Consider the following 24,898-nt stretch of genomic DNA (forward strand, 5'->3'; position numbering starts at 1 on the left):
GGTGAATGATGGGTATCTCTCCAGGGAGGAAAAGGACCACTGGTCCTGTTTCTCTTATGTTGAGAGAAGAGGAAAGAAACCACAGTAACCAAGCAATTGGTGGCATGGCACAGCACTAACAGCAGTGTGTTCCCCAAGAGGACTTGATCCAATCGCTCTAGGCAGTGACAAGCAGTAGCCAGTGCAGCCAGCCAGAGGGGAAGGGCACACCTACTTCTGTGTGAAGGAGGTGACCACCACCACTGTTCCAGGTGGCAGTGCTAAAGATGGAGAACCATAACCAACCAGAAGGACCTAGTCCCACTGTTCAAGAGAAAAAGCATCTGCACCACAGTGGGTCATGGGTTGACAGTGGGCCCTCCTTAAATGCTAAGGTCTCAGTATCTGCCGAGCGATGCAGACCCCTTGGTGCTAGTCCTGCTCCTCTCTTGCAATGAAGTAGCAGGAAACAAATACAAAAATAATATTTAATTTTTAGGTCTAGATTTCAGAAGAGTTGACTGATAGCATTGTTTGTAGCAGACTGGTCTTCCATTTGCTCAGCCAAGTGCAGTAGTAATCACAGGAAGCTCTCAGTTTTCAGTATGACTAGAAATGGAAGACAACGACAGTGGTACCTCCGTTTACAAACTTAATCTGTTCTGGAAGTCCGTTCTTAAAGTGAAACCGTTCTTAAACTGAGGCACGCTTTCCCTAATGAGGCCTCCTGCCGCCGGTGCCCTTCCACTGTTTAGATTTCGTTCTTAGACCGAGGTAAAGTTCGCAAACCAGGACACTACCGGTTTTGCGGAATCATTCGTAAACCGAATCATTCGTAAACAGGGCTGTTCTTAAACCGAGGTCACTATAAAGTAATTGTTGAAAACATGAAGCCCTTTTACAGCGATGTAGTGTGAACTTGACAAAGAAGAACTGAATGCAACATACAGTATGTTCCACTAATAAATCTAGTTTTGCCCTTCAGAAGGGAATGAAGGCTGGCTATTTTTAAACTTTGGCTTCAACCATAATAGACTATGCTAGTCAAACATACGTAGGAAAGTATTTTCATTGTAGTCATGTACAAGAGTCTCTTCATTACCTCCTACGTCCCTGATCACTGCCTTCTAATATCTAAAAAGAATGGCACCAAGACTAAGTCTACTGGGGAACCATACCAATAGCTATGGAAGTTCTACTCCTTTGTCTTAAGTGTGCAGTGACAGACTGCACTTGGTCAGTGACGAGAGACAGGCATGTTCTTGCTTTCCTCTAAGGCTTCCAGGATTCTTCCATAAGGTGGAATTCTGCCATCAGTGCAAGTGTTTCTCTTTACCAGATGGAACTATCTCCCTTTTCCTGTCCCATGACTGTTATGGGGGTTCTCCAGACCCTCCCAGGTAGATTTGGGGAGGGCATGGGGACACATGGGGCAGGGAGAGGCAGAAAATCCTGTTGTTTCAATGGGGCTCTTTGCACCAGTTTCCACTACCACAACAGCTTAGTTGAATCTGGCCTCGAGGACTCAAAACAGTGCAAGACTGAGCCCTGGTCACCTACCCAGGAAGTTACAGTGTTTGTGTAATGGAAGCTTAGATGCAGCCCTCCAGTCCACCATGCAAATAACAGACATGGGTGTAAATCAGAAGCGTTTGTTAATTGTATCAACAGAGTGGCCATGGAGCTGTACACTCCAGCTCCATCCTTTCCATCTCCAACTTTCCCATTTGGCCCTGAGTTTGGGGGGGAGGACTATAACTGCGTTTTGATAAACCGCCATGCAATCTCTCATCAGATCTTTCCATTCAACATGGGGAGGCGGGGTGGAAGGTTCAGGGTTTGCCTGCAGAGCCCTGCCACAGATACAGTTAAACAAATATCTGAATAGGGCTCTGGAATCTCTGCAAAGGGGTGTCGTTCTTGGAAAGCACTCATTTTCAAGGTATCAGAGAGGACCTGAGCCCTGATAACAATTAAGCCCTGCCTTTCTTTTCAACAAGTTTGGCTCTTCGGGGTTTCCTTGGGTATTGTTTTTTTTAACAAGCTAGAGACATGATTCATCAGCAATTGTCTTTTGTGTGTTTTTAGGTGGTTTGCGAGACTGTGACAAAAATAATACATTAACGATCCAAGGTTTCACTGAAGCTTCCATCACAGGCACTTCCATGGTGCAAGTTGTTGCATTCATAACCTCCTATGTGGGAGAACTTTTAATTTTACCTCCAATGTGTAATCAGTTGTGATTAGAGTAATTTATGAATTGATGATGAATCACATAAGTCAGTAATGAGCTACAGGTAGCGTGCAGAGTCCTGGTAATGTTCACCCACTTCCAACATTGCTTTCCCTTTGCCTTCACCCTGTGAATGCCTTCACTGGTCACAGTACACCAATAGTGGGTGGCATGGTGGGGCACCTCTGGTCACCTAGTCAATAGCTGTGTCATTGCTGCTTAACAACATGTAAAGGGCAAAGTGGCAGTGAGGTTGGCAAAGAGCAAACGTACTGGCCGGACCATCAAATTGGCTCCCACAGCACATTCGTACCATGCTGACCTTGCTGCCTCACCCCTTCCCCTTTGCCTCCCAGTAAGCAGCACTGATGTGATGGACCAATGATCAGGGGAGCAGGGCCACCTCACCACACCATCTGCTACTGTAGTACACAGTGTGTGAACTGATTTTAATTGAGAACCTTTTCAAAAACCACCATAGAAGAAGAACCATGGTCCTTGTTACAAAAAGTTTTTTTAAAAAACCTAAACCATGGAAGCTTAAACCGTGGAACATGGCATCACCAGCCAGTCACAATTCATAGTCCAAACATTGATTGCCTGACACATGTTGCCTGTAGTTAATTATGATACCAGTCTAGAACTTGATACTGAATTCACCTGAATAAGTTGTCTTTATTTACTGCAATCCTCAACAGCTTACTCTGATTAGTCATACGATTCTGATACATAGGTGTGTTTTTGGTGTGTGTGTCTTTTGAAAGTGATAGGCTTCTAAAAGAAGAGGTGAAATCCCACAGATGAGCTGGTCAGAAACGAGGAGCTCTTACTTGAAAAGAAAACTAGTTTATTAAATGGCCAGATTTGGTGAATCCAGTTTATTTTAAACCAAAGTACACTTTTAGAACCTTGACAGTTGACCTTCCATGGGTAAGAATGTTGAACTGTTTGGGGAATCATGGGCTTCGTTTAGTGGCTGATTGTATCCCTCCTCCTCATGCTCTGTGAAACTAAAACCCGACAGCATATTCAGATGTGGGCTGCCCTAGCATAGAGCACCTGGTCCATGTTTGTGGACATGGTGACAATGACCAAATAGTGTATAGTTAAGTTTGCTTTGCAAAGCTCTGACTGAACCTTGCAACTATCATGTGCTCTCCTTGCTGAATTCATACCCATGAGTAGCTCTGGATGCTATTATGTTGGGCAGATCCAGGAATGCAGTTTTAACATGTGATTCAAGTACATGTGCAGTGTATGTGCATCAAATATATACATTGCCAAGCTTTCTATGAGCATGAAGGGGAGGAAGGGAATCTCAGGTGACTAAGCAATGTAATGAAATGAGTTGTTATCGTTATTTTATTTTGCTTTGAAAGTTTTGTGGGTTTCTCAGCCACTGAGGAGGAAATCATATTCTAAGAAAGAAATGTGTTTGTAAGCCTGGCATTGATTTTATCTCTTGAAAGAAAAACTCTCTTCTCTCTTTCTCTCTCTTTCTCTCTTTGTTTTCCTTGCAAAATTCCCAGAGTTCAGCCACTATGGTTTAATGGCTCCCCTAACACTCTTTTGCAATTGTAAGCACTCAGGGGTTTCACTGAAAAGGGTGGCTGGATGCAGCTTCAGGACTAATTGTATCCTACAAAGTTATGTAATTATGCACCAACAGCTGAAGGGACACAATTTTAAGTCAACCTATTGTGACAGACACTGTGTAATGTCATACAATCAAATGCAATGTTTAGTAAACATAAACCTCTTTGTCATTTTGTATTTATTTATACAGGTTTAAAAAAATAAAGCACACATTTAAAAAAATGTGTTTTGGGTATATTTGTATTGGTTTATATCAATTTTATACAAAGAATTGTACAACTGCAAGAAATTGTTGCAGTCCCACTGGACAACCCATTTAAGCACACATCAATGGGAATAAATAGGTTTATGCCCAAGAATAACATACAGCTTTTTCTGCTGTGCCGTTCCCCCAGCTTCATTCCTTTATTGGCCCATGTACCAAGTATGGATTTTCTAGCATGGATTTTTGCTGGCATCTCCTTTCAGACTTTGGGAGGGGGGGCAGATTTCATCTTCCCATCCCTCTGTCCCCTGTTGATTTTCAGGGTGTTTAGTCATTTAGAACATTTATTCAATACCTTTCTTTAAAAGCCAATCATTTTGGATTTTTAATACTGGGGGGGGGGCACTTTCAGAGTGAAGGAGCTTCATGATTGCCAATCAGTACTATGTACAGCCAGCGATGAAGCTTTATTATCATAGTATGAGCCAACCAACATTTTACAGTCAGCTTCTCTGTATACAGGAAGGGATTTCTGCTCCTATTTATGCTTGATCTAACATAAACCAAGCTTGATTGAATTTCTAGATGTTCAAAGGACTAGAGGTTCATAGCAGACTCAGCTATAAGATGTGTAACATCTGAGCCAAATTCTGGAATTTCAGCTCACCCAAAGGTTTCACCAGAAGTGGTGACACCAGATTGGCGCTGCCCACGCCATATCAGCCTCGTCTCCTCTCTCCTCCACCAAGGAGGTTAGCATTGAAATTCCATCCTACAGGCCCAGACACTTCTGAACTTAATTGTTCTGCCCTCGTAGCAATTCGTAATAATAATATTCAAGATATTCCCTGCCTTACAGGTACCTAAGATGCTGTTGTTTCTTGCTCCTGCCAAGTACCTGCTTTATGGTACACGATGGAAGGAACTGTAGGTTTTGAAAGAAGCAAAGGACCATCAAGTTCAAAGCTTTGCCATTGTGCAGAGAAAACCATCTATCCAATTCAGCCCTGCCCCAAGCAACCTTTTCAATGGAAGCTGAAGTATAACAGAAGATGGACACAGCTGCTTCAGATACAAATGTGATCCAAAGCCACACGCTGCAAGGTAAGATTGTGCTTTATGTGTGTGTGTTTACCATCAACTAGACCTAGAAATAAATTCCAAACATTACGTTCAGATCATAAGTGGAAGCAAAACCCATGCCACTCAAATCTTTTTTCTAGAGGCACTGAATGTCTAGAGATATGGGAAGAATTCTGAAGAGCATATATGTGGAAATTTACTGGCCCAGAGAAACCTCTCTTCAGCAGTACTTCTTTCTGAAATTGCTTCTCCTTGACAATTCTCTGGTGATATTTTTTCTGGGGGGGGGGTGGTCTGGGAAGAGTCATCCTGACCTGTAAGCAATGATACCCCTCAAATCTAAGGAAGGTTTCTCTGAAAATCCAAGCTCAAAGCTGAAAATATATGTCTTTCCTCCACTCACATTTCACTTGGTGTGCAGCAGTAAAGCCATATGTTTTTACTGGGTGAATTGATCTATTAATATTTGGGGACTGGGGAATTCTCTCTCAGAATATAATGTTTATAACCATGGAACTTTCTTCCAGCCAACCCATTCAATGTTTCCTTGATATGTCCAACTGGCATGGTTTTCAGGGAGTCTAGTAGAAGACAAAGGTAAGAACTGGCTTCTTAAATCAGATCATAATTATACAATTGGATAAGAACAATTGGGCAATTTTTTTTAAAGGGGGGAGAGAAGACATCCTGAAGAGATGAATTATGATATCTATTTTCAATATGGAACTATTGTTCTGGCACACCAAGATAGAAAGCAAAAAAACAGGAGATCTGGGTGATTTATTTGGTTCTTAAAAGTTAATTCAGCACACTTCTTTCTTGTGGGCTTATGAAAGTCCTCTCTGCAGGCACAAAATGGTTTGAGGGAGAATTTTAGGATTTGTGCGGATGGACCTAAGAAACAGCTGCTGTAGCAGCATGGTCTCTACCAGCCCTTGCTGGTTTGTAGGACAAAATCTGCATGAGGTTAATGCATTTCTAGGCTGTTAAACTTCCTACCTATGCCTTCTATGCTATCAAAAATTAAGTGATAACCATGTTTTGGTCTATCACAATGCTCTCAGAAAAGATGGATATGTGAGTGTTCCTAATGCAAACATGCATAGCAGAAAAACCTATCAGGCAGTGCCACATCCCAAGATGTTGGACTATACTTCTCACCCTCCCTGGCCATTGGCATGCTGGCTAGGGAGGATGGGAGCTGGAGTCCAGCAACCTCTGGAGGACCACAGGCTCTCCATTCCTGTCTTGGCCATGTGGGGAACAGTTCCAAGCTCACTTACAGGAGGAAGGTGGCAATGTCTCCCCTTGCCCTGTTTTCTGCTGAAGCATCCCTATGGCATTAGAATTTGCATTTCTCAGAGGCAACAGGGACTTCTTTTCAGAAAGTGCAACATGCATAAGTTGTATCTTAAGAATTACCAGTCAGTGTCAACAGTGACCATGTCCCTGACACAAATCATAACAACCTGTTATTCTGACAGGCATTTGTCTTTTAAAAGGAGGATAGCATTGAAAGAGCAACATAATCGGAGCGGTGTTTCCAGCTACCCCACCCTTTGCTTTTGGGAGCCTTATAAGAAGCCTCTGCAGGAGACAGACGATGAGCAACATCATGGGTGGGTGCTTCTAGGGCTACGGTAAAACTGTGGTGCCCCCTTGTTATTTTTGCTATTGGGTGCTGTATGGTGTTTAAATAATCTTGGTATATTCATTGTATTGAAATGTGACTTTTTGTATGTTGTTATATTTTTATTTTTCTGTGTAATTATGATTTTTTTACTATATTATTATTTTGTTATGTTATTACGAAATTGTTCTTCTGGTGTTTCTTTGTTGTAAGCTGCTTTGAGCATGATTCGTTTTGTGGAACAGCGGCATACAAATGAAATGAATGAATGAACTGAAAGAAGACACGAATATCTGTGAAATGGAGACCCTTGATATTGCCAGTCATTCATCAACAAGTAATTTTTATGACATTACCAAAGGGATTTAAGGGCTCTAAATACAAACTGAGCAGCAAACCGAATACACATTTTTTCCTGCCTTATAAAATTCCCTCCATGTTGCCGCTTTCTGCTGCTGCAATATTAGTAGCAGAATCCAGCAACAGCCCATCTGTATTTTTCGGGAGACTGTCAGAATGGGAAGAGATTGGAGGTCAGTGTCAGGAGTATATGAGATTGGAAGAGTGCTGCATTTTGCAAGCCTTTTCTGATGGTAGCATTCTCTCGGTTTCTGTCAATGCGGAGTTCTGCAGTGTATTTTAATAAGCAGTGCTTATCCTCTACTGCAGGCTTGTCGTGTGCATGTGATACGCCAGCCATTTATTCTCACCCACTGGGTGCCTGATAAGCACCCATTTGTGATGGCTGCAAATCATCAAGCACATGGGAGCTCCCCTTCTGACAAACAACAAGAATGAAAGCATCTGTTTTCCTCCTTCAGGGATGCTTAACAGATAACATGTAAATAAAGTCCTCTTTTATTTCTTTTTGATACAATTCTGTACCTTTACACTCACATTCTTGAGGAAAGCCCAGAACAGGGTGCACAGGGACACAGAGGGAGAGGAGAGGGAGGCAAAGTTCTGTTGCGCAAGCAGAAATCCTTGCACCAGCAGAAGCACTTAGCTGGATATCATCCGTTGAAACCAATGGACTTAACTTACTTAAGTTCATTGAATGCAGTTAGTCTATTCTGAATATGATTAAGGTTGCATATCACCCAATAATAATAAAACAGTAAAAAAATAAATACAACAAGAGTCACATACGTTTTTTAAAAAACTCTGTCAGGTAAGATGTCTGCCTGAGTAACAAAGATATAATAATAAAACCCAAGAGCATAGGTACAAACATTTTTTCAGTGCAACCTCTGTGAAGACTCTCACATGCTTCCCAGCTAGTATTGCCTTGGCCACCTGCCATTAATAAATGGAGAAGAGCTTCCCTAAATGGATCTTATGGAGTGGATAGGCTGGTCTGGAAGGAGAAGCTCCTAAAGAGCTGAGGTCATTGTTCTTGGCACAAACTTTCATATTTGGGGGGCTTTATAGCAAAAGCCTAACGTTAATCAACAACAGAATACACACGCACACCCAAAAGAATTTCTCCACGTTTAGCCAGTTCATAATCTGATCTTCGCACCTTCATATTTCATGTATCATTGATAGTTGGGGTACAGCAACAATGATTACAACCATAATTCTGTTGTTATCTATATAACTAAGCAGGTTAATGAGTTCCACCCAGCTATGCAGACTGAATGTGCACCTTATCAATTTGGCAGTCAGCATCAGTTTCCCACAGTAACACAGCATCAGGTGACTTCTAGTTTGAGACTAACTGTTTCCATTAGAAAATAACTAGGGCCAAAATCCAATGCATATCTAATCCCATTGAAACCAACACACCGAACTCTGCGTAGATTGCCTGGATTGTGGCATAATATAATATTTAGAAAAATACAGTTCAAAGAAAAAGAAGAATTGTTCACTGCATGGATGTGCATTAGCAATAGTTTCTCTCATGTCTTCCATGCAAGCAAATCTGTGAGTTTATAATAAATTCCATCAGAGCTGAACAAATAATTCATTCTGAATAATTCATCTGATGAGTTTATCCTTTTTTCCTTTGTAAAATATCTACAAGCAGATCTGTTTCCCCCAATTGTATTTATTGCTCCAAATTAGTCATCTTTTTCTGATTCCAGAAAACATATTACAATTTGATTGTAATTATTCTCTGCAAGCTTTTCGTATACATTTGGCATAAACATCCATTACAGTGCAAAGGATTTGAGTCAAACTTTGGCAATCATATGAATTTGGGCTACCAAGTTCAGCAGCTATTTAAATCAATGTTGGGTGGGGAGAGAAATCAACCAACTATTTGGAAATTTTAATATCCCAGTCGTAAACACATCCCAGCTATGGCTCAAAGAACTGCTCCTGGATCTTGATCTATAATCACCTGTACTTCTTTGATCTTGACCCAGACTCACCCCTGCCAAGGGGAAATGCACAAATCTCCCCTGTGGTGAGATAAATCACCTGTCTAGCAATTCATCTCCTTGCAGCGCAAATGCATCAACTCCCAATTTACACAAGAGATGGAGGAGAGCTTTGTTCGATCCATATTTTTACGTGAACCAACCTAATTCACATCTTTAGGACAAATACATGGATTAGAATTAAAGGATCAAAAATCCTTTAGGTTTTGCACTTCTTCAGATTCGTAAGGCAGTTCTCGGCTCAAAGAACATACTAAAATGCGTTAAAATGTGGGCAGTTGGGTCAAAATGTGTTTGGAAATGCATATATTGAGATAAAATTCATACTTAAATAATACACATAATTTTCATGTGGACTTTTTATTTTAAAAAGTAGGTTAATACAGAAATGGCCTAGAATTAAATTAGAAATTGGCAGAGACCAGACCATTCATGCCTACATTGGTTCATATAAACCCATGAAATTTCATTGATTGATTGATTGATGAGGCTGTTTGTATCCCACCTTGCAACCTAGGATCTCTGGGCAACTCACAATAAAATCACTAAAAAAAATTTATCATATTCCACTGATTTTTTTCCCCTAGAAAAAATACAACTAAAAAAACATATCAGTATCAGTGGTACAAATATCCAAAGACCTGAACAAAAAGCCAGATTTGTACCTGGCATCAGAACACCTGTACTATTGGTACTAACAAAACAAAAAAATTGTTGGGGGATTAGTGAAGACGGTTATTCGTTTTCCTTATTTTAAAAGGAAAATAAATAAATAAATAAATAAAATAAGAACCCTATTTCGGCCTACTGAAATTTAAAATATTTCAGTAGGCCATAATAGGGTTCTTATTTTTTTTATTTATTTATGCATGCATGCATGCATGTATGTATTTATATTTCAGATAATTTTTTATGCCTCTTTTATATGGAAAACACATATTTCTCTCAAAGTGGTTTACAACTTAAAATATCAAATATGGCATTACAAAGTATCAAAATAGTACATTGCAGATGAAAGTCAGATACAAAATACACATGCAAAGCACCATAATTAAAAAGAAAACAAAATACAGTGGTACCTCGGGTTACATACGCTTCAGGTTACATACGCTTCAGGTTACAGACTCCGCTAACCCAGAAATAGTACCTCGGGTTAATAACTTTGCTTCAGGATGAGAACAGAAATCGTGCACCGGCGGCATGGCAGTAGCAGGAGGCCCCATTAGCTAAAGTGGTGCTTCAGGTTAAGAACAGTTTCAGGTTAAGAACGGACCTCCAGAATGAATTAAGTTCTTAACCCGAGGTACCACTGTATTCTCTTAAATGTGAAAAGCACGATTGATAAAACTCATATGCAAAAATACAATAAAACTCCACAACATCGTTAGCAACTAATCAAATTAACTGAAATAGAAGTTGCACCCACACTTTCTCTTTCCCCCCTATAACCATTCCCAAATACAGCCTTAGCAGTTCTCCACATGCAAAGCATTCCAACCAAACATACAGGTAACAGAGGTAACCCTCAGCCAACGTGGTGTTCCAAATGGGGAATACTTTTCCATTTTTGACATTTGTATACAGAAACTTAACTGTACATAGGAGCTTACCTATGTTCCTAACAGAGCATGGTTCCCCTTTTAAATTTTTGTAAACAGAAACTTACATGATCTTGCTCCTCCATTAACTCACGTCTCTCATTGGCACAGGAGAGTTAACAGCAGACAGTGCAAGGAACACTCAACACAACTGCCACTGTAAGTTTCCTCTCAAATGCTTTTATTGTTTCATGTTATTCTATGACCTGCCACTTTACTGCAGTTTTTTCGGTTGTATTCATTGCACATGGTTTGATTTGTATATGTGTCCTTCATAAAATAACAAAAATACACATTTTATGTAAATATATATGATGACAATCCTCTGGCAGCCTTGCAATTTTATTTATTTGGATATTTCTATACAGCCCTTCACCGTATGGTCACAGAGAGGATGTGTCCAACATATTAAAACACACCAATACTTCCCCTGCCCCTAAAACCAGTTAAAACATCAGTACAAAGTAAGCACAGCATAAAATAAAATAATAGCTTAAGACAGCAACAGGTGCAATACAAACTGAGCTCCACATACTATCCCTCCCCACTTCCGGGCAGAATAGCTATAACTTCCCACTTTTCCTAAAGGATTGTAATGCTGAAGTGAGATGCACCTATGTAGAGCAATTGTCCCAAAGTTTCAAAGCCACCACTGAAAGGTGCTAATACGGCTTTTACAGTCCTCTGTACAGTAGGACACATGGCCTCCTAAGCAGACACCTTCTCCTGAACAGGATGGGTTTTTTAAAAGGAAGCAGGACCCTTCAAATACAAAAATTGCAGAATCAGAGCCCATTTGGCTTCACATCATGGCTAATTCAGCCCTTCTCAGGACCATTCACTGAGCATACAAACAAAATTTAGACAAAGTTCGGCATAACGATACTGAATTAACCAAAGGCCATTGCAAAGCCTTTTGTGACTGACACGCTCTCAGCAAGCAGTTTTAGTCACGTGTCTTGGCCATTGTAGTGTGCTTTGGTTTTCCACTGTAAAATAAGGCCTAGTTCACAGGGAATTGTAAATAGGAATTATAATTAATGTTTGAGAAGTGCTTCGAAATCTTAGATGAAAAGTACTAAACCTGAATAAAATATGAAGCAATTCTATGAGCTTTTTAAAATGCACAGCGTATTTCCCCCCAAGAGGACAATAAAAACTAGTTTGATTTAGGTCCTTTTGGAAATAGCTATTTACACAGAATAGTTGATCATCCTGGGCTAAGAATTGTGATATGGAAGATTAAAAGAAAAAAAGAACCGTCAGATCCTATGGGTCTGTTTCAGCTGCAGTGGCACAAACAGAGGGTGTTTTTCCCCACCCGCAGTGCTGTGGCTGAAGCAGCAATCCAAGACATGGCAGGCAACCCAAGGGAAACCTATTTATTATTATTTTAAAAAATAAAATGCTACTGCCAGAGGCAACCCCAGCTAACATAAGGCAAGATGAAGCAGCATTCAGAGCTGGCAGACTATGAGTATCATTTAGGGCAGCACCATCAAACATAGACACCAACTCTGGGCTTGTCTACACTTCCACTTGTCCCGTCTGTAGAAAGCATGGGTCTGAGTGGCTTTCTTGGCACACTTCCAAGTGGTTTTGCCTTTGCCCCACAGTTTTTTCCTGAAGAAACTTGCTCTTTAGCACTAAGTCGGAGTAAATGTCAATCCAGAAAAAAGACGGGTTTTCCAGGTGGGAAAGGCAGGGCAAGCAGAGGTGTGGATTAGCCATCTGACTCGGGAAGCACAATCTACTGTCATATTCTCATGCAAGCCACCCCACAGAAAATAATACAAGCAAAGCTGAGGAAAAAATGCCTGCATATTTTCCTTTCACTTCAGTTAGGCCTGTGTGGGACACCTTCCCAGAGGTTTATGGTCCTTTGGTGTCAAAAAGGTCACTAATTTAGGCCTAGTTGACAAAATTGAGAGGTTTTACTTGTAGTAACCTGCTCTGGCTCCACCGATTGAACTCAACCCAGGAAGCCTTGAAGCTCCTTGGCTAGGGAGCACTCTCCAGTGGTGACTGGTGATATTTTGCCGCATAATTCCTATCCTGCAGTGCTAGGGCTTTAAATAGTCTTGCTGTACCATCCATTCGAACACTAATTCCTTAAACTTGTCAGAGTACTTTCTATGGAATGTTTTCTTGGGGGGAAATGTAGCTGTCCCAGGAAAATATCACCCTTGAAAGGTGGCGAGATCCCATTGCCTAGAACAGTTCAACTAGCCTTGTTTATAGAAGAGCCAGTGCTGCCAGTCTCACAGGTGCCACCTTGCTGTCATGTTTACATTTGTTTCAGGGCAGCACAAACCTCAAGGGAGCAACAGCCGCTGTGTGCAAGGCGAAAGGCATGGTCTGAGGTCAACCTTGAGGGCTGCCCTAGGATAAAACTGATGACTGCCTGCAGCTGAGCTATGATTCTACTGCTACTGCGGTAAGCCATGCTGGCCTCATTAAAAACAATGGCTTGTATCCAACATTAGTCATACACAAGGAAGAACCACTGAAAATTAAAGATGTGACTAGCTTTGGTCCTATAATGTGGGTGGGTCTACTGTGAGTAGAACTGTTGGGCACAATCCAAAGGGTTTAATTAATCTCTACTATGTGTTGAGTTCAGCAGTGACCAGCAAAGTGGTTCACTAGCAAAATTGCCAGTCGCTACTGTGAAGGGTGGTGCTGTGGTCTAAACCACTGAGTTCCTTGGGCTTGCCAATCAGAAAGTTGGCGGTTCAAATCCCCACGACGGGGTGAGCTCCCATTGCTCGCTCCCTGCTCCTGCCAACACAGCAGTTCGAAAGCACGTCAAAGTGCAAGTAGATAAATAGGTACCCCTCCGGCGGGAAGGTAAACGGCGTTTCCGTGCGCTGCTCTGGTTCGCCAGAAGCGGCTTTGTCATGCTGGCCACATGACCTGGAAGCTGTATACCGGCTCCCTCGGCCAATAAAGTGAGATGAGCGCCGCAACCCCAGAATCGTCCGTGACTGGACCTAACAGTCAGGGGTCCCTTTACCTTTATCTTTACTATGAAGCAACCAAGGACAGAGAGGAACACCAACTCACTCCTTCATACAAGTACAAGGGTGCTGACTGGATAGCTCCCCTGGCTCAGGCACAGGCTGTTAACATCCACAGGGGCAACTATCCAGTCAACAAGTAGGCAGCTGTATGCTGTGCCTCTTGCCTCTAGGGCTACCTCCCAATATGTGAAGAAATTACCCTCCCTCTTGAGAGAACGCTCTGGTAGGCCACCTCAGCAGTAACCACCAGCTGGAATGTGACTATTGTCTTTTCTCGGTACAATTAAAATTCCTGACGTGCTTCTGTAGGTGTGCTGCGAGTTAATTATATTCAAACCTAAATGCAACTGAGATAGAGTAGGGTTCTCTCACCACCACCCCTGCCACACACACTTCAATAGAAAATTAATGTTTGAGAGTTAATGTAACATGGATTTCACTGAGGGCTCAGGTCTGTCTGATCCATTCACCCGTGGAATAAAAGCATTTAGAAGTAACAGGTATGATGCTGTTATTAGCAGCCAATATGTTCATTGCTGTGCCGTTTTAACAAAATCACCTAACCCTGAATAAGACTGATGAGTAATTTGGGATGGCTCTGCACCTAAAGAAGCATCACATGGTTTTATATTTGCTTAGTCATTTTGCCCTTCATTTCTCATTTAAGGACTTGCTTTAGTCTCTTGTAAAACCAGAAAGGAAAATGTATGAAAAGAAGCTGACACATTCTACAATGCTTGTGTTTTTCTTAACTGCTAGAAAAGCAGCGCTCAAACCAGGTCATTCTGAATAGTCATTTAAAATATTACCTTGATCACCAACAGCAGCGTTGGGTAACCTGTGCCTTTTCAAATGATGGACTGCAACAGCCTTTTCCAGCCTATTGCCCTCAGACACTGCTGAACTCCAGCTCTCATTAGCCCAAGCTGGTAATACAAAGGGTAAGTGATGATAAGATTGGAGTCCAATAATATCTGAAAGCCACCAGGTTAGGAAAGGCTGAACTGCAGCTCCTCTCCCAAGTAGATCTTGTGGTGACAAGCAGCACATGCATACTCCTGCCAGGCAGCAGATCCACTACGCCTACAGAGAACCCTGGGTTCTCAGCACCCTTAACAAACTACATTTCCCAGGATTCATTGGGGAAGCCATGACTCTTAAAGTGGTAAAAGGGTGCTTTATAAATGTATGGTGTAGATGTGACCCAAGAGTAAGAGGAAGTAGAACTCACACTTCCTCTCCTCATCACTTGTTCAGAACAGGCCCCATCATTAGGCAGAGTGAGATGGCCATCTCTAGAGCTGTTTTGGGGTGTCATGAAAGGGCAGCAAATTATTAGTTATTTAATTTGCCATTTTTCTCTTTTACTCCCAGAGAAAGATTTTCTGTCTGAGGTGCCATCATAGCCAGGCACACTTAAATACCATGCACCTTGGCTTGAGGTAGGGGAAAACCATGTGTGGTGAACAGCAACATTTCTTAAGAGCAAGCAATGGTATTCTCAACCTTACCCTCTTGTCACCTTCATTAAAATTAATAAGGCTCTAGGGGCTTATTTTAGAGATCACAATGGTCACACAGAGCACAGAATATTTAGCTGTAGCAAAAAGAAAAGTAAAAAGTAATAATTTATCAGAAGACAACTGACTGGTGTTCAAGAAAAGGCTTTGCATATTCAGGTCTGAGATATTTATTCATGAATTCTAGATGAATTGTTGTGCTACCGAAAAGCACTTTCTGTCATTTAACAGAGCCTCCGGAATCTTATCACTCATTCTTTCAAAGTCAGAAATCCTGATGTTTGTTTATTTTAGTGGGGGTTTTCTTTTTCTTTTTTCAAACTTATTTATGTAATAAGTTCGCCAGACATAAAATGAAAAGAGCACTTAACGCGAAAGGTCAGAAATTACACTGGGAGAGAGAATTCAGTACATAACAACATAGCGGCACCTATGCAATCACCGTGGCCAACTTGTTTATAATTAGACTTTGCATTTAAGAAAACAAAAATGGTTTTTTAATTTAGTAGTCTTTCCATGTGATGTTTAGTACCTCAGAATGTCATTTTTTTATGTGGTTTATAAAATCAAATCACTATTATTGAGAGGGTTGCGGGGTTTTTTCAGTAAGCAAACTTATTTTTTATTTATTGCAAGCAGCCCTTGTTGTGAGTACAAAGACGTTCAGCTTTCAGTTCTTCACAGTCTTAAGGATGATCTCTGATGGCTCTTTAATTAGTGTGCTCTTTTGATGCACAGGTGTGAGAGATTGTAATGGCACTAATGTGTTTTTGTGATAGTCTAGAACAGAGCTAGCCCAAGGCATTTTGCTGTCTGAGGCAGGCACTGGCAAACTTGGCCCTCCAGATGTTTTGGGACTACAACTCCCATCATCCCTGACCACTGGTCCTGTTAGCTAGGGATGATGGGAGTTGTAGTCCCAAAACATCTGGGGGCCGAGTTTGCCTATGCCTGGTCTGAGGTGAAGCACAATGCAACAAGCCCACATGTACACATACTATGAGCAGAAGTTGAACAGGCTAACTGGCAAACATATTTCAAATGCAGCTGTCAACACACTATACTTTCAAAGCACATTTCACCCCTCAAAGTTCTCTGGTCACTGTCATTTGTTGAGTGCTGCAGAGAACTGTAACTCTGTGAGTGTGGCTCTCTATAGAGCAGGTTGAATGGCACACCAAATTGTCCAACACCTCACTTCTGCTGCTCCCCATCTCCCAGTATCGGCTGCTGAAAAGTAGGGCCATCACACATATACAGGATTTTCATGGTGGTTTATCATAGCAGACATTCTTGCTACAGATGCCCAAGCTTCACAAATCATAGTATGACGACCACATGGGTAAAAAAATTGGGTAGAACTGCCAGCTAGATTTTTGGCATCTTGGTATACTATAAACAGAGCTGGCCCAGCTAGTAGGCAGAGTGAGGATGCACCCAAAATTGACACCAATGGCAGCGCCGAATGCAGCAGAGCAGGTGGGGGCAGGAGCAGGTAGGTGGGGGCAACAGCAATGGCAGTAGAAGGACCAAGCAACACTCCCCGTTTTCCCTCAAGCTGTGAACTGTAATGTGCCGCCCCTGACTATACAATATTGATTCTGCATACTGATGAAGTACTTAAGGTTAAGTCTCACTTCTTGTTCACGCTGCCTGCTATGCCCTGATGTCGGAATTCTGCAGATCAATGAAACTGTGATGTGCCAAGTTACAGCAGATAAGCTAGATGTTTAACATCACACCAAAGTTAGTCCCCCTCCCCCCTTCCAATTTCCTTCTGTCGCTGCAGTTGTTTACATTAGAAATATTTTGCTGAAATTGGATTTTTATGAGAAATCTTACTGTGCTACTAATCTTTCATTGCTATCAGATTGGTTTCATGGACATTTCATGGGCATCCAGTGAGTCACACTCTTTACTAGACAGCCGGCCATCTCCATATCATTGCTGGGTTTGATTTAAGGTATAGTTCCATGCAGAACATATTGCAGAAGTCAAATGGTGAGGTGATAAAAAGTATGAATGATGACAGCAATCCTGCATCCTAAAGTACGATCTGCAGTCTCTGTGCCAGGAAAAGAAACGCCTTGTCGGACACAAATGAAATGCGCTTCCTCGTATCTCAAGTGACTAAGGAGGCCCAGCTTCCTGAGACTGTCCAGAAGTTGCAAACCTATGATATTTTCTTCCATAAACCCTGTAATTTCAAAAATAATATGAACTCGCAACTGAAAAAGTTGCCACACGTACACTAAAGAGTGAAACATCCTTTCTTTTTTCTCTTCTTTGGTGCCAAAGACATAATATTGTAATTAGGCCCTGCTCCAATTCCATACCCAGTTGAACTCTTGTAAGATTATGAACACAAAACAAGTCTAGATTTCAAAGCCACATTTTAGCCACAAACATACTGCACATATTGGCACAGTTTGCCACACAAAATGCTAGGCCAAACCATGACTTAGAAGAAATGAGTGGGCTCCTGAACAGGAGGCTGTGGGTCTTTTGCTCCATCCCTGTCATTCTGCTGCTATGCTGAGCTAATCCATCCACTTGGTGTGAGAATAAATAAGGTAAACAATGGAATGGTGCTGTCCAACTGGAAAAAGAAAGGAGTGAGAAACCTGAATGGTTTGGGTTCAGTTCCTGCTTACAAGACAAAAAGTTCAGATGGGAACTCTGTCCTGTCCTAACAACTGCCACACAGTTCCTTTGTGGTTTTCTTACACCATTCTAATTCAACATTGGGCAAACAAGGCAGTCATTTTATAACAGGAACTAGTCAGAACCCTTGTTCAGTCTGACAATCAACAGTTGTATCAATTATCCCTGTCATTTATTCATCTCCAGCTATGAATGATTAAAGACAGAACAATATTCCAGAGCCAAAATAATGCATGACTAAAACTGTGAATATAAATAAGTAAAACCTATTCATCTCTTCATGAACACAAATCTCTCAGAGAGGACTACAAATTAAAAGGATGTCCTTGACTGTCAAAATGTGTGTGCTTATTTCAGAGTTAAATAAAAGAACAAGAGTGCATAGAATTAACTTGGTTCTTGGGGCATTATTTCACTTTTTAACTTACACTGCTGTAATCCCAGTAGAGCTGGTGGGGCTCTCCCATCTGCTTCAGTGGTCAGTGAGTGCCATACTAAGTCACTATTCAAACATTTAATTAAATTCATTTTACAGGCATGGGCAAACTCGGCCCTCCAGATGTTTTTGGCCTACAACTCCCATGATCCCTAGCTAACAGGACCAATGGTCAGGGATCATGGGAGTTGTAGTCCCAAAACGTGGAGGGCCGAGTTTGCCTATGCCTGATTTAGCATTTCCTATTTTGAGGGTATCTGAGGTGGAATAAAAACAAGACAGTAACACTTCCAAGTACCATCTGCACCTACTTTACTGATATCTTGCACCGATCATAGTAACAGATGAAGCTGCCTTATAGCAACTCAGACCATTAGTTCATCTGACTCAGTACTGTTAACACTGACTGACTGACAGCAGCTCTCCAGTTTTGAGAGATGAGCCTTTCCTAGCCTTCATGGCTGTGGGGGGGTTTGAACCCTCGTCTCCCAGGTCCTAGTTCAACACACTCTAACCACTACACCACACTGACCCTCTCTAAACATTTCTGCAAGCAATTTCTGTAGTATTATGCAACTTTTGAAGGATCATTGTGTTTCGGTTCACGTATTGGTTCAAGGAGTGTGAATTAGTTAGTTCCTCATTAAAATGCAAGCAAAATTGAATTTCTCCCCATCCCTGGATTGAACCTGAGACTTTCTGCATGCAGAGCACACACTCAACCAGTTCTTCCCCTAGGATGGCACAGGGAAATTGGGAAGAGGCAGCCAAGGAGCTAGACACAGTTAAAACCTCTTCCCAAGCCAGAGTTATTGCAGCAGACAATTGCGCCTAGCCTTCAATTCACACCATCTCAGTTCCTGAACAGGGAGTTGTAATAAAAGGCATTTTTCTCTTTTCTGGGCAAGAAAAGTCACAGCTATCGCATTTATTGTGCTTTCACAAGGGGCAAATGAAAGCTTTCCATCACAGTGATTCAATTTCAGAACAAACACTTTCTATTCTTTGACAGTATTTCTTAACCCTTTCTTGGGTTTTCAGATCTAAGGAGAGATCAATAAAGGTAAGCAACAAGTCATCCGTCACATATAAATACAGAGACAGAACACAAACAAAATAAGAGCTCTGCTGTACTCAAGTCCTTCCTGAAGGCTTCCCATAGAGAGCAGGGTGTTGGCTCATGTACCTGTAAGCTATAGCAGATCACAGCAATGTTTACATGTGTGTAAGCATAAAAGCTGTAGTACACAGTAAAATCACAGTATGAAATGGGCATCACTTTTAATGTATTTTTAATCTTTTGTTGGAAGCTGCCCAGAGTAGCTAAGGAAACCCAGCCAGATGGGCGGGGTATAAATAATAAATTCATTATTATTATTATTATTATTATTATTATTATTATTATTATTATTATTATTCCCCTATGCAAGTACTAGTGGTACCACATGGAAGTATCCCCACAAGTCTCAGTATATTTCTCCACCACCAATATGGCAGGTGCATGTGAAAGGAATGTACTAGGAGACTGGCTAGGTCTATACACAGCCCCTTCTACTTTATTAAGACCTCCACCTTAGTGGTGTTCAAGCCATTCAAGAACCTGGTGAAAGACATGCAAGGTCCTCTCATTCGCCAGAATGGCGTGGTGTGCAGCTTGCTGTAGTACAGAGGTACCTCGGGTTACAGATGCTTCAGGTTACAGACTCCGCTAACCCAGAAATAGTACCTCAGGTTAAAAACTTTGCTTCAGGATGAGAACAGAAACCGTGCGGCAGCGGCAGGAGGCTCCATTAGCTAAGGTGGTACCTCAGGTTAAGAACAGTTTCAGGTTAAGAACGGACCTCTGGAAGGAATTAAGTTCTTAACCCGAGGTACCACTATAGAGGGAAAGATGAGAACTGTTGAGTCCGGTAGGGATGCCTTTGTTTACAGGCCCTGTACCTTTATGCGTGAAAAGATGAAGCTCAAAGCAGTAGCGGACAGCACGTTTGAGCACCACTACTCCCCTGACCTCTAGTCAATTGCATCACTGCTACTTACCGGGAGCTAGAGAAGGATAGTGTGAGCAGCAGCAAGGTCAGCATGTTGCAAACACACTGGAGAAGCCAAATCTGGTGCAGTTGCACCATGCCAACCACACTGCTGCCTCCCCTCTCTTTACCTCTCAATAAGCAGCAGAGACATGACTGATCCAAGGGTCAAGTGAATGGCAACATCCTACCATGTCGTCTGCTGCTAGTTCAATGTGTTTATTTTTTAACTTCCTCTCAAATACACACATAGGTATGTGTCCTTCAGACTCATTGTTTAACAGCTAAAGTCTAGCTTGGTGTACTGTAACTGGTATGAGGCCCAATCATAGGCTCCAGATCCTAGGGGCAGAGGCACTGTCTCCCTCCCCCCATGTTTTTAAAGGGGGGTGGGCCTTCTCAATGTTCACAGGGCATTCAGCTCCAGTCCCTGGCTCCTCCCGATATCATGCATGTCTGACGTCAGGGCATCATGTCAGGAGCCCTCAATCATCTTGAGAAGATGGCACCTCCGGCCCCAATCTGCTAAGGTTGCTGGGCTTTCACCTAGAAATGCTGTTTTCCTATTAATGCAGCCAAATCACATAAATGCTAAATTAGGATAAATAAAGTGTTGCATTTTTTCAAAATGTAATATAAAAGCAAATGGACTTCTATAAAGACGAGACAGGAGGAATTAACCTTATAGAACTTGGTAATTTGCTATTTGAATACATTGTTTCAGTCCAAAGATGAAATACACTCACATTTGGGGGTGGAAAGGAGAGCCCTGTTTTTATTCAGAACCAAAGGAAGCAGTTTTATACTGAGTTGGGCCATTGGTCAACTGAGTTTCAATCCTGTTCCAAGTCTGCAGTATGTGCAGAGGGTGGAGAACAATAGCCCAAGAGCATCATCCTGGAGCAATTTGCTTCCAAAATTGTGGGTAACGTGCATTGAATAGCTGGATTGGGCTACTGAATTGCAGGGCACAGGATCCACAGGTGCAGGGACAGATCTGATGTAAAGAGATGTTGTGCTAACAGACTACAAGTACAGCCTTAAATTCTCAAATCACAGTTCACAAGCTGATGGGAGAAGGGAGCTTTAAAAAGGAAATGCTCTCTCTTAGAGCCTTGTGCTGTCAAGCCACTGAGTGGCCTTGAGCTGTCTCCTTCACTGGTCTTTGATGATGTAAGAAGAAGTTCAGAGTGACCACTAGAAAGCTCTGAAATTATGGGATGAAATTATGAGATTCAGCTACACATTCTCTTATCTCAAGAAAATCCATATATTGTTTTCCCTCAGACTGAGTTTCAGGGAGATGAATAAATGGTGGGGCCTCAAGTCTTCCTCTACCTTGAGATCACTGTAAGCTGGATCTCACCCCAGATCAAAAATCAAATACATCTACAATAAAAGACCTGCATTTCCATGGCTGATATGAAATTACATAAAATCTCCCTAGAGAGAGATGTGATCTGTTGCATTCAAAATGGTGCTTTCTGTAGTTCACCATCACAGAACTTGTGGGAACAAAGGTATATAACTTCTTATTGAGGAAAATGCTATAAATGACATAAAAACAGAATCTGTGATATTTATAACTTCACATTTTCAAAAAGTTTATTATTATGACATTTATATCCCACCATTCCTTCAAGAAGTTCAAGGTGGCATAGATCGTTCTCCCTCTCTACATTTTCTCACAACAGCCCTGAGAGGTAAGTTAGGCTGAGAGACCGTGACTGGCCCAAAGTCATCCAGTGAACTTAATAGCTCAGTTAGTATTTGAAGTCTGGTCTTCCTAGGTCCAAGAAGACAAGTCCAAGAAGACAATTGACTGAATATTCTACCTTTTTAATAAATAATAATATAAGCTAGCTAGTAACAGAAAAAAGTGTTATCAAATTTAAATTAACTGCAACCCATGGTATTTTGTTAAAAATATTGGTAGATGATGGAGTAGTTTAATACCACATAAATGTGACATTAATATGAATGCCAATGTAATGTCCTCCAATTTCTGCTGTTCTAATGGTTTTATTTATTAATTTTTAAAAATACTCCTGTCCTGCTTTTTTCTTTAAGTGAACTCAAGAAGGCTTGAGTTACAAAACATGACCTTAGAGTAACTTAACACTCAGCAGCTTAAAACAGCATAAAACAAACTGTACAAGGAACAGGATTATTATTATTTTAAAAAAATCTATATTACCACATTAATTAAATTGCACCTAGAAGAACAGCGCAAGCTTGTGTTAAGCCTACAATGTTGCCCCAGTAACCTTAGTTTCTAAATTCTTATTTCATAAGAGTTTTTTTCCTGACAGACTTCAGGAATTCATAACGTGGCTTAACCCTGCCAGCTCTTGAAAAAGAAAAAGAAAACCAATACAGTATTTCTATAATAATATTTTCTTCACATGCCAACACATAGAGAGCACAGTTGCCCTAAATGTTTCACATGTGTAGGGGACACCTGCCAGTGCAGAAATGACTTATAATAGGTTGTAAAGTAATGCAGCAAGTATTTCAGAACCTCTGCCCTTTTCCAAAAGTATCGGAAAACATGTTAGATAATGTTAGGCTGAGTAGACAACACATTGCCTCCCTCCATCCAACTCTCTCTCACTCTTGCATGCTCTGTTTGCTTCTCATAGTGGTGCAGTATCTTTCCAAATAAAGGAGCTGTTTCCATGACACTAAACCCTTAATTTGTAGCAGCATATAAACAGGCTGGTAGAAGAACAATGTGCCTCTGCATTGTTAATCCACCTCCTGTTCCTTACACTGAGCTTTGGGCAGACAGAGAAAACCTTCACAAAAATCAAATGTGAAAAATTGCTCCTCGTAACTAGAAAGCGTCACCATCTTGACTTTTGTTTCCTTATTACATCTCTGGACATGTTTGATATGTCTTAGCTACAGGAAACAGGATCATTGCAATTAATTAAACCAGCTTCTGTATATGCCTTTAAAACAACAACATTTTTTCAGTCAAATTAGTCCCTCTGGTTTAAGCAATTTGTTCTTTATTAGACATAAGCTTGTTTCATTCTCTGCTCTTTCTTTTCAATCTCTTCTGAAGGTGCCAGTTTTTTTAATTTCTAGCACACACAAAGAGAATACAAAACAATAAGTCCTAAGACATAATTGTTTAGGTTTCCCTCCCTTCCCTGCCCCTCCCCTGCTACAAAAATAGTAATTAAAAGTCCGTCTCTGGATGGCAGCTGCAGTTACGGTTTCATCTGAAAGGTCTGGTGGCTATCAAGGAAATGGCCTTACTAATTCTTATGTGAATCACACATTAAACCCATCCTGTCAAAGCGATCGTGTTATTTTTAAATCCCATTCTCCTTTAAGTAAAGCTAATCGCAATATAATTATTTTTAGCAAAAGATATGCTCCATATTTTCTTTTAAGATAGTGCTATAAATGAAGATTAAGAAGCGACGAAAGAGAAAGCCGAGGATAGGGACTGGATCGCCTGCACACGCCGGCTGCTTGCTCTCAAATAACTACAGAGACAAATGAATACGGCTCTCAGAGGCATCACGCAGCAGCAGTCAAATATTATTCATGTCCTTAGCTTCATTAGCAAGCCCAAGACGCCTCCACTACAGACGCCCACACATCCACCCAGTAAACTGCTAGAGAGGAGTGGGGAGGGGAAGAATTATATCCAGACTACATTGCCCTAAATTGTTTGGCGCAACAGAGATGCTTGAACACAGGCTGTACAAGCTCTGGAGCCTTCCTGTTCACGTCCCTGAAAATAACATTAGATATATATAGTCGATCTATTCTGAGCATCGCAGATTATGATTCACAGAGGGATTAAATTTCATACCATGTATGGGGCATTTAGAAAATGAAAGTGGCCTTTTTTCCCTCCTCAGTGTTACAGTGTGTTAGGTGCTTAATAGGTAACTAGTAGTTTACGAGAGGGTTTGAATTCTTGACACCACAGAGGGGTGACATAACTGTTGGAAACCACCATGTGTGAACATAAAGGGCAAGCTTACAGAGAGTTTATCTGGGTCTTGAGGGCAGTTATTCAGTATTTACGTGTTTAAGCCAGATAGGCGCCGACTCCATGGGGCCTGAGGGGGCCCGAGCCCCCTCAAAAATTCGTTTGGGGGGGGCTCTGCCCCCCCAATAATTTAAGAAAATTATTAGTTATATTATGCTTTGTAAAATCACAAAATTATGTTGGTATTTTTTATTTTCCTTGTTTGACGATAGTTACCTTTTAAAATACATTCAGTAATGAGTTAAAACAAAGCCACTCCCGATCTAGAGAGGGGGTGGGGTTGCGGGCTCTCGACCCATCAACAATCTCGTGGGGCTGGCGTCAGCCCCGCGAGAAGCGGGGATTCCCCCTAGCTCATTAATATTCACCGCCCACGGCGGCAGCCAATCGGCTGCCGCAAAGGGCGGGCCCTCACAGGTTCACTTAAGGTCGGGGCAGCCCGGGGCTCGACCCTTTCGTTCCCCCAGCAGCAGCGGTTTGGAGGTCTTGGGCCCCCCCA

The 24,898-nt window shown here is 41.5% G+C and overlaps 1 protein-coding gene across 1 annotated transcript in view; it reads left to right on the forward strand.

Annotated features, from left to right (window-relative positions):
- PTCHD1 (patched domain containing 1) overlaps nucleotides 1-24,898 on the forward strand; it is a 104,179-nt gene that overhangs the window by 56,899 nt on the left and 22,382 nt on the right. The window contains exons 4-7 of the mRNA XM_083734239.1: nucleotides 584-5,117; nucleotides 5,624-5,693; nucleotides 6,599-6,736; nucleotides 10,823-10,870. The gene's annotated coding sequence lies outside the window, so the exon portion shown is untranslated. The remainder of the gene's footprint in view (nucleotides 1-583; nucleotides 5,118-5,623; nucleotides 5,694-6,598; nucleotides 6,737-10,822; nucleotides 10,871-24,898) is intronic.

Source organism: Podarcis gaigeae (assembly GCF_964106915.1).
Source record: "Podarcis gaigeae genome assembly, chromosome: 4".
NCBI classification, from domain to species: domain Eukaryota; kingdom Metazoa; phylum Chordata; class Lepidosauria; order Squamata; family Lacertidae; genus Podarcis; species Podarcis gaigeae.